The sequence below is a fragment of the Eschrichtius robustus genome, chromosome 16 (assembly GCF_028021215.1).
Source record: "Eschrichtius robustus isolate mEscRob2 chromosome 16, mEscRob2.pri, whole genome shotgun sequence".
Taxonomy (NCBI): domain Eukaryota; kingdom Metazoa; phylum Chordata; class Mammalia; order Artiodactyla; family Eschrichtiidae; genus Eschrichtius; species Eschrichtius robustus.
In genome coordinates, this window is record NC_090839.1 from 52748714 (window position 1) to 52759273 (window position 10560).

General features: G+C 45.3%; 1 protein-coding gene across 4 annotated transcripts in view; it reads right to left on the reverse strand.

Annotated features, from left to right (window-relative positions):
• MEIOB (meiosis specific with OB-fold) overlaps positions 1-3407 on the reverse strand; it is a 33524-nt gene extending 30117 nt beyond the window's left edge. For all 4 annotated transcript variants that reach the window (XM_068524366.1, XM_068524365.1, XM_068524368.1 and 1 more), the window contains exon 1: positions 3245-3407. The gene's annotated coding sequence lies outside the window, so the exon portion shown is untranslated. The remainder of the gene's footprint in view (positions 1-3244) is intronic.
• Between the last annotated feature and the right edge of the window lie 7153 nt (positions 3408-10560).

Genomic DNA, 10560 nt, shown 5'->3' on the forward strand with positions numbered 1-10560 from the left:
GTCAGTCAGACCCTAAGGGCAAACCCCACCAACTTTCTGATTTTGATGCCATGGTCTCAAATTCTGAGCAGGCCAGAGTGAGTCAGAGTCCTGGGCCCAGGATGGAGGAGTTGCGAGCAGAGGGCTGAAGGGGGCAAGTTATAAACTTTGCTGACATTTTTCCAGGGCCAGGAAGGAGTGTGTGTGTTTGTGCCTCCTGTATGTGCTTTCCATTCCTATCAGTACAACAATTATTCACGGAGGCCTGTGTGCCAGGTGCTGTGCTGGTGCCCTGGAGCTACCTCAGACCCTGCCAACAGAAAATTCCATTACCGGACTTCCCTGGTGATCCAGTGGCTAAGACTCCGAATTCCCAATGCAGGGGGCCCGGGTTCGATCCCTGGTCAGGGAACTGGATCCCACATGCCTCAACTAAAGATCCCACATGCGGCAGCAAAGATCCCGAGAGCCACAACGAAGACCCAGAGCAGCCAAGTAAATAAATGTTAAAAAAAAGAAAAAAGAAAGAAAGAAAATTCCCTTACCATCCACTCTGTCATCATTAACCTTTCCTCTCTTTCACCGCCCAGATCCAAAACAATCCTTACCAAGTCCTGCCAATTCTCCCTCCTAATTATCTCTTGAATCTGATCATTTCCCCCCATCTCCCTGACCTTACCACCCTCTGCTTCCACTCGTGCCTCCTCCATCTCTTCCCCACACAACTGAGAATTCTTTAAAAACTTAGGGGCTTCCCTGGTGGCGCAGTGGTTGAGAACCTGCCTGCCAATGCAGGGGACAGGGGTTCGAGCCCTGGTCTGGGAAGATCCCACATGCCGCAGAGCAACTAGGCCCGTGAGCCACAACTACTGAGCCTGCGCGTCTGGAGCCTGTGCTCCGCAACAAGAGAGGCCGCGACAGTGAGAGGCCCGCGCACCGCGATGAAGAGTGGCCCTCGCTTGCCGCAACTAGAGAAAGCCCTCGCACAGAAACGAAGACCCAACACAGTCAAAAATAAAATAAAGAAATAAAAAATAAATAAATAAAATTAAAAAAAAAAAAAGTTTAAAAAACTTAGATTGTCTCTCCCTTGCTTAAAACTTCCCAGCTGCACGCAGTTAAATCCAAACTCTGCTACAGTCTTGTAATGCCCAGCTGATCTGGCCTCTGCCCGTCTCCTCCTCATTTCACATTATTCCCTGCCTCCAACACCCCCCACCCCCATTACCACTCTCCAGACACCGCGGCTGCTCTCCTTTCCACAGATGGGACCTGGGGCCTTGGTATACACAGTTCCCTCTTCCTTGAGCATCCTCTCCAATGCCACCCTCACATCTTCCCAAGACAGGATCTTCAGCATTCTTTGGATCTCAAAGAGAAGACTTTCCTACTACCCTCCTTCAAGTATCCCCCAGCCTCTATTCCCTCTCTTAGCATTCCTAATTCATAATTGTTGCTTGTGTGCTGTCTTTCTCCCTCATTACAGAGTGGGGTCTATGATGATAGGGCTGTGCCTTATCTTGCCCCCTTTTGTGTCCTACAGTGCCTAGTTTAGTGCATCATGCATAGGAGCTACTGGTTATTTGCTGACTAAATTAATGAATGAGTCCTAAAATCAACCTGATTTGTAATTTGAGAATAATATTGCTATAATTAACTTTTTGGATAAATAGAACTTTAGTTAACAGCTAATTTTACATTTATATCCAGCATTTAAATTATAGAAACAAGTACAGTTTATATCCTGCTATTCTAGATAAATAGAGCTTTCAAAGAGCTCAGCAATGATGGTCCTATAATTTGCTATTTTACTCTGTGCTGGGGCTACTACAGAGAAGTCCTCTTTATGTGGTTATTTCTATACATGGAAATCCCCCCAAACTTTCATCACAAACCAAAGATTTTTTAACAAACTTTGACAAAATTGGTCATCTCTCACAGAGGGGAACAGTTGCTCAATTATCTTTATAAATCCAATTCAAAAAAGTAGATTTTACTCCTTTTACTGCTTCAATGGGAACTCAGCAAATTTTGCACTTTTTTTAAGTTGTTTTTTTTTTTTCCCGGTCCCATCGTGCGGCTTGTGGGATTTTAGTTCCCCAACCAGGGAATGAACCAGGCCATGGCAGTGAAAGGGCCAAGTCCTAACCACTAGACCACCAGGGCACGCCCTGTAGTTTGAAATTCTAGAAGAATGCTTGTTAGTAACCATTCAAGGTAGTTTCAAATTTTCTAACTAAAAGCTGTTTTGAAAAAAAGAATGAAGAAGAGAAAGAGAGAGAAAGAAAGAGAGAGAGAGGGAGGAAGGAAGGAAGGAGAGAAAAAAGAAGGAAGGAAGGAAGGAGAGGAAGGAAGGAAGGAAGGAGAGGAAGGGAGGGAGGAAGGAAGGAAGGGAGGGAGGAAAGAAAGAGGAAACATGCATGACTTGCATTCAAATACCATTTCCCAAAGTTTGTCATTTCATGCCCTCCTCACACTTTTGCAACTTATAGATGAGAAGTCCAGCGCTTGGCAAACAGGGATTGAAAGCGGTCCCTTTGAAACTCTGAGGTGAAATGCGACTCTCCCTATTCACTCTATGTTTTAAAATGTATTCTGAAGATTCCAACTCTATGACATTCTGGAAAAGGCAAAACTATAGAGACAGCACACCATCTAAAGTTGCGGGAGGGAGGGGTGAGTCGTGGGTAGGGAGTTTCCGAGGTAGTGAAACTGCTCTGAAGGATCCTGTAACCCTGTGTGTCCTCAGGCATCTGTCAAACCCACAGAATGTCCAACACGAAGCGCGAACCCTAACGTAAGCCAGTCTCTGGGGGGAATTCATTTTTGAGTCACTGCAGGACGTGGGTATATGTCCCGCATGATTACACCCCCGCGTCTGCACTCGCCGCGCTCTACGCGGACGTCCACACTCTAAGGTGTTCTGCGTGTTTCTACGTGACTGTGTCCCCGCGTGTTTGGACTAGAAGCCGACGTCACCTGCCCACTTCGCATCCGGGCGTGTCCTACGAACCCTATCCCGCCGGCTTCCACCGCGCGGGGAGACGGGGGTGGCCCGAGGGTCGGCCAGGACTCGGGGCCGGGGGCTCAGAGGCGCGGGCCTCGCCTTCGCCACCACCCGCCAAGCGCGCGGGCAGCTGGGAGGGGAGGCCGCTCCCACCGCGGACGCCGCAGCCCTGAGATCCGCCCTCAGGAGCGGACGAGAGCCAGCCATCCACCGCCCACAGCCGCGCGGGACCCGCCGCCCGCCGCCACCGGGCTTCACCTCAGGCGTCCGCGCCGGCTTCTCCCGGGAGCGCTCGCTTAGCCGCTCCTCGCACCTGGACAGCGGTCCACCACACACAGGCCCCGCCTGGCCGCTTCTCCACAGCGCATTCGGCCCACAACCCAACAGCTCGACTACCGTCGCGCGACGAATGCCGCGCGACCGTTAGCGCAGGCCCCGCCCCGCCTCGCGCTGGCCCCGCCCGTCCCGAGAGCCGACTCCACCCACGCCGACTCTGCCCCGCCCCCGCCGACCTCAGACTTCGCCCCCGAATCCGCCCCTCCCCGCCCCTCCCCGCCCCACGAGCTTCGACTCCACCCACGCCCGGGCTCTGCTCCGACCCCCAGCTCCGACCCCACCCCCGCCCCGCCCCCGAACTCCGATTCCACACACGCCCTGACACCCCCAGAGTTCTAACTCCTATCCAGCCCCGCCCCTGGGCCCTGACTCCGCCCTCGGCCCTGCCCTGTTCCCTCGGGCCGCCTTGAGGGCCTCAGTTCTTCTGGAGTGCGGGTCATGAGGAGCGAGACTCCGGGAGGCTGGGCGCGAGTGGTTCCCGTTTCTTTCCTTTCCCGGGGGCCCAAGCCTGTCCTCCAGACTCGAGGACCCTCCGGGGCGGGAGTCCGGGGTGCTAAGAACCAGGCGCCCAGGAAGATGCTGGGGATCTTTTCTGCTGAAACACGGCAGAAATGCAGGAGGCGTTGCTATAGAAAGTGCAGCAGCTGAATGCACACCTACAAACAAGTGCTAGTGAAACCGAGGAAATCTGGAAAAGATTGGGTGTGTCTACTTCAGTAACCTAGTTGTGAGCTTGCAGGATGTTCTGATTGGGGAGAAGTGGATCAAGTGTAACAGGGATCTCTATTATTTCTTATACTGCGTGTGACTCTATCTCAAAAGAATAGTGCATGGAAGGAAAGGGTGCATGATTGCTCATAAGGCTTTTAGCAGGGGAATGGGTGCTGGATGCAGACCCTGTCACCTGATGGGGGAGTGTAAAGGAAGGCCAGGCTGCTAGAACAATAACAATAAATACTGATGATGCTATTTATATCATTTCAGATATATACATATAGATATACACTATATGTATAATTTGATGTGCTAAATATTGAGCTTAGGTGAACCTGACAAAACATCGCTAGCTTTTTAGTTAGTACCATTTGGAAATCTTTTTAGTCTAATGACTTATAAACTAATTTTTGTTAATAGAGTACTAATCAGGGGCAAATAAGTTAAGATCCAATAACAAAATCCTTTAAATTTGTCACAAACTACTGTCCACATGTAGCATTACTTAAATTATTGAGCTTCTTTCTTTAAAAGGAAAAACAACTTTGATACTTATTACACAACCATATATGACAAAAGAAAAATACAACATCAGGGGCAAGTCTTATGTAGTTATCAAAACAGTGTTTTGTTTTGTTTTTTTTTTTTTTGGCAGGGCTGCACGGTTTCCAGGATCTTAGTTTCCTGACCAGGGATTGAACTCAGGCCCCAGCAGTGAGAGCACCGAGTCCTAACCACTGGACAGCCAGGGAATTCCTTCCTTTGTTAGTTTTTAATTTCCTAAATAATAGTGGAAAGGAAAATGAAGTACCTGCATTCCCACCATTTAAAATTTAATAGAGAAAGCTTTAAAATTTTTTCCATATTCCTTTCCAGTCTTTGTCTTTACAAGAACATGCGTTGATCTTCCCTAAAGATTTTAAGTCAATTCTAAAGAAAAAAAAAAAGGTATAGAAATAGTTTGCATGCACTTTTCATTTGAGCCTCAGTGGGGGAATAATGGTTTAAACTTTTGTTTGTATTTTTTCATATTTTAGCAAATTAATTTTTGCTGAGAGCTATCTAAGATTAAGCAAGCATAGTCAGCCTCACCAGGGTACAACAGGCTTTTCATAAGACATGCTGCTTCAAAACACAAGCCTGAAAGAATGGGATTGTTTGATGTTAATAATAAAATTGGGACCCCCCCCCTCATTGCGTAAAGCATTCATTTCTTCCATTTTTATAGCAATTCTGTGAACTTGCTTTGTTCTTCACAATAGAATTAACTTAATGCGTTTTGGATGGATGTGAACAGAAGCAAGGACAGGGAATGCCTAGCCTTGCCACTTGATGTAGAAGTCGAGGGTGAGTGAACAAAGGTCAGCACTGAAATAGCTTGTGTGTCTGGCTAAAGAAATGGCGTGAGGCTACACCCGTCACCTCCCCGGAGCATGCCAGCTGTCAGACCATCAAGGAGCATGTCACAAAGGCGTGACAGGGAAAACATGTAGTAATCAACTTCACACGTACTAATTGGTGGGGAAAAAATTGACAATTCTTTTAATGAATTACAAGACCACCTTTTATTTATTCAACAACAAAATAACTTTTCTAAAGTTGGTCCAGTGATTACAATATCCCTCCCAGGAGCTGAAATACAGGCAACTTAATTATTAGCCTCACTCTCCACTCTTCCGTCTGTAATGGGACCAGCCAACATTTAAACAGATTGTACAACAAGGACCTACTGTATAGCATGGGGAAATGTACTCAGTATTTTGTAATAACCTATAAGGGAAAAGAACCTGAAAAATATATATATGTATATATATAACCGAATCACTTTGCTGTACACCTGAAACTAACACAACATTGTAAATTAACTATACTTCAACTTAAAAAAAAGAAAGAAAATCAATTAACCATAAAAAAAAAAACAGATGTAGATGCACTAGCATTTACAGATATTTGTGTAAATTTTTGCAAAATTATTCTGAAGAGAAGCGAAGTAACCCGTGAATGGGGTTGGAAAAACTAAATGTGGAAATCGGGTTTAGGGGCAAAATGGAGCAATTGAAGAGCTATTGGAGCACATGAGAGGCATTTGGGGGGAGCCGGATTCAGGAAAATTTGAAGTTGCATCGGAAAAGAGAGCGTTCATAAAAACACAAAGCAGTAGCAACTCCGGAGTAACCTGAGGACCACGAGCCCAGGAATGTTCCCTGCAAACTGCTGAGTCAGGATTCAGGAGCTGTGGGAAGAACAGATTCCTTCTCAAGTCCGAGGGGCTCAAACAACAACAACAAAAACTTGATTTGTTCCCCGAGCACAGTAACTGAGAGGGGAAACTGTAAACGCTGGCAAATGAATGAAATTAGTTAAGGAGCAGGGTTTAACCACAAAGTGAAACGGAAAAACCTACTAAGAGCCTGATGTACGAGCTGATCTACAGTAAATAAACTAAACTGAGTCAGGAGCAGGGTCTGGAACACAGTCACACCTAGTTTTATTATGATTCTCTCTCTCTTTCTTTCTTTCTTTCTTTCTTTCTCTCTTTCTTTATTTATTTATTTATGACTGTGTTGGGTCTTCGTTTCTGTGCGATGTGCGAGCTGATCTACAGTAAATAAACTGAGTCAGGAGCAGGGTCTGGAACACAGTCACACCTAGTTTTATTATGATTCTCTCTCTCTCTCTCTTTCTTTCTTTCTTTCTTTCTTTCTTTCTTTCTTTATTTTTGACTGTGTTGGGTCTTCGTTTCTGTGCGAGGGCTTTCTCTAGTTGCGGCAAGCGAGGGCCACTCTTCATCGCGGTGCGCGGGCCTCTCACTGTCGCGGCCTCTCTTGTTGCGGAGCACAGGCTCCAGACGCGCAGGCTCAGTAGTTGTGGCTCACGGGCCTAGTTGCTCCGCGGCATGTGGGATCTTCCCAGACCAGGGCTCGAACCCCTGTCCCCTGCATTGGCAGGCAGATTCTCAACCACTGCGCCACCAGGGAAGCCCTCTTTTTCTTTTTAATAAATTTATTTTATTTATTTATTTATTTTGGCTGGGTTGGGTCTTCGTTGCTGGGCGAGGGCTTTCACTAGTTGTGGCGAGCGGGGGCTACCCTTCATTGCAGTGCACGGGCTTTTCATTGCGGTTGCTTCTCTTGTTGTGGAGCACAGGCTCTAGGCGCAGGGGCTTCAGTAGTTGAGGCACGTGGACTCAGTAGCTGTGGCTCACGGGCTTAGTTGCTCCGTGGAATGTGAGATCTTCCCGGACCAGGGCTTGAACCCGTGTCCCTTGCATTGGCTGGCAGATTCTTAACCACTGCGCCACCAGGGAAGTCCCCCGGTAAAGAACTTTTAAATTAAGGTATGTACATTGTTTTTTTTAGACATAATGCTATTGCACACTTAATAGACTAAGCATAGTGTAAATATAACTTTTATATGCACAAGAAAACCAAAACACTTGTGCGACTCAGTTTTATTGCGGTGGTCTGGAATCGAGCCACGGTGCCTGTCATTTGGTGTCTGTGGTCCATGCTACGTATTGCAGTGTGTCCTTTCTGTGCCCTACATGCCTGCTGCGCACTGTACCAAAGAGAACGTGTTGAGGGAAGGAGATCTGGAGGAGAAGGAGGTCATGAGCACACAAAACACAGGCTTCCATTTGGGGAAGAGAACCCGGCTGCCCCCCAGCCCGCCCCACTGGAGGGTTACTCCTGTGACAACATTAGGAAGACCCACCTCTCTGGAGGGCTGTCCTGGGCCAGTTTCACCACAGTTTATGTTAGACATATACAATTTTTTAAACCTTCTGAAATTATTGCAAACAACTTTACCAGCTACATTGCAATGAACCACATCACTGACCTCTCAGCTTCCAGCTCCATAGTGCCACCCAGCTGCAGGCATCTCTACCCACTAGAGGGACCAGGTGGAGCTAAGCTCAGGGCACCTAAAACTAAACTCAGAAGCTCAGGCCGGCCCTTCTTCTTCACGTTCTGTCATAAACGTGCACTAGTAACCCAAGCTCAGAGCCTGAAATGTAGCCTTGCATCTTCTACTCTACCTTCACCTAATCAGCTGTTGGGTTCTATTTTTCTTTGGAAAATCTTTTCTTTCTTTCTTTGTTTTAACTTTTTAATTAAATTTTTATTGGAGTGTAGTTGATTTACAATGTTGTGTTAGTTTCAGTTGTACAGCAAAGTGAATCAGTTATAACATACATATACATATATCCACTCTTTTTTATTTTAGATTCTTTTCCCATTTAGGCCATTACAGAGTATTGAGTAGAGTTCCCTGTTCTATATAGCAGGTTCTTATTAGTTATCTATTTTATGTATAGTAGTGTATAGTAGTGTATATGTCAGTCCCAATCTCCCGGTTCATCCTACCTTCCCCCCCCCATCCCCTGGTAACCATACCTTTGTTTTCTACATCCCTGACTCTACTTCTGCTTTGTAAATAAGTTCATTTGTACCCTTGTTTTTTTAGATTCCAGATATAAGCAATTAATTTTTTAAATTAATTTTTATTGGAGTATAGTTGGTTTACAATGTTGTGTTAGTTTCTGCTGAACAGCAAAATGAATCAGTTACACATATACATATATCCACTCTTTTTTAGATCCTATTCCCACATATTTAGAAAACCTCTTGAACCTGCCCTGGTCTTCCCATTTCTGTTGCTTCATTTCGCCCCAGTGGTGTCACGTTGGAAGCTTACCTCTGCCTGGTCCAGCCCCCCTACACCCTCCTGCTGGATTAAGCTCCCAGCTCCCATCCCAGCATTCCCCTGCTGTGAAATCTTCAATCCTGCCTATCTTACGGGGCCCAGCTTTTTCTGTAAGGGGTCATCATATAAAGGGCACTGTGGGCCAGATGGTCTTGTCAAAATGACTCAACTCTACCTGCATAGTGTAAAATGTACCCACAGACAATACCTGAACAAACGAGCATGTCTGTGTCCAATAAAATTTTATTTACAAAACAGGCAGTGGGCCGGATTTGGCCTGTGAGCCACTGTTTACAGATTCCAGGATTAAAATAACAATTCCTTAGTTTGGAATTCATCACGTTCTAGAATTTGGACTCAAATTAAAACTCTAGCCCTCTTTCCCACCATTTCTCTAAAATATGCCCCTTCCCCCCAAGACTTTTAGAGAGGTAATGAATTTATGTTTAGTAATGAATTTCCCGCACTGCAAATATACAAATAGTTTAACAGATACGGAACAGCTACTGGTCCTGTGACAACAGTCTTTATTCCCATGTTTTTCATTGTCAGTGAGGCTGACACTCAGCACTTCATTGTTACTTCTAGAAGACATTTTTAAGAGCTACCCCGCATGAAGCCACCACACCATCGTGAATGACGACTGCCCAATTAGGTGACTTTATAGTCCAAATTACTCCAAGCTAAGAGTATGGGTGCTTGGGAAAAGCCGATTTCCACATGCAGCCCTACGCTTTCCTTCCTCTGGGTCCAAATCCCAGATGTTGTTCTGTGTTCAGTTTATTTTACATGTTTAGGAATCTGCTCAGAGCTCGAGAGTCTGTCTGTGTTGTCCACACGTTGGGCAAATGCTAAAGGAAGCAAGAGAAAACCTCAGTTACAAAAGACATTTTTATTTTTAATGATCACTCTGGGATAAGGACCATGGATATTTCTCAACATGCTTAATTTCAGTGCACATTAGTCAGAGTTCTCTCATCTTAGCTGTTTTATCGCACAGTTGTCTAAAACGAGAAAATAAATGAATCCTAGAAACTAAAAGTCAGCCTGTGCGGTCAAAATTTCAGTTTTGCCACTAATTAGCTGTGTCGGTCAAGACTCTCTGAGCTTCATTTTCCTTATGTGTCAAATAAAAGGTTTGGACAGATCCAGTGGGACAGAGATGAATACAAAAGTCCAAACCCTGTGGGAAAATGGAGTCTATTTATTTGTTTATATGTCAGTCTCTCCTAGACTGAAGCTTTTGAAAGCTTGTTCATGTCAGAATCCTCTCATTGCTAATGTGGCAACTTGCACAGACTCATTCGATAATCATGAATAATATCAACCTCTAAAATGTGGCAATGCTGAAAAGGAGGAGGGGCATCTTGCTCACTTGGGGTGTATAGAGGTTGCTGTGTGTGATGAGGGGAGATCAATTAGATTTGTATTTTAGGGCTTCTTCAAGTTCTTTCTAGTTCTAACTTAGTTTGCTGTAACAATCTTAGAAGAGTTATTCTACTCGATGTAAAATGTAAATAAACATGACTCCTCCCCCACCCCCTTTTATTTTAAACTCATAAGGGTCATGGTTAGTGTACTCATCCCTATGAAATAATGGATGGGAAATCATAGAAGGTTACATTCCATTGATAACCATCACTAAAATGGGTTGCAAAATACCATAACAGGTATTCCTGGCTGATAGTATTTTGGGGCCAGGCAGCCTATGAAAACAAGTTGAAATGGCTCTACCATTCTCCTCTTCAACTCAACTTTCCCTAAATTAACCAGATTCTAGTACACAAAAGAAGCAGAGAACCCTCACATGTTTCCTG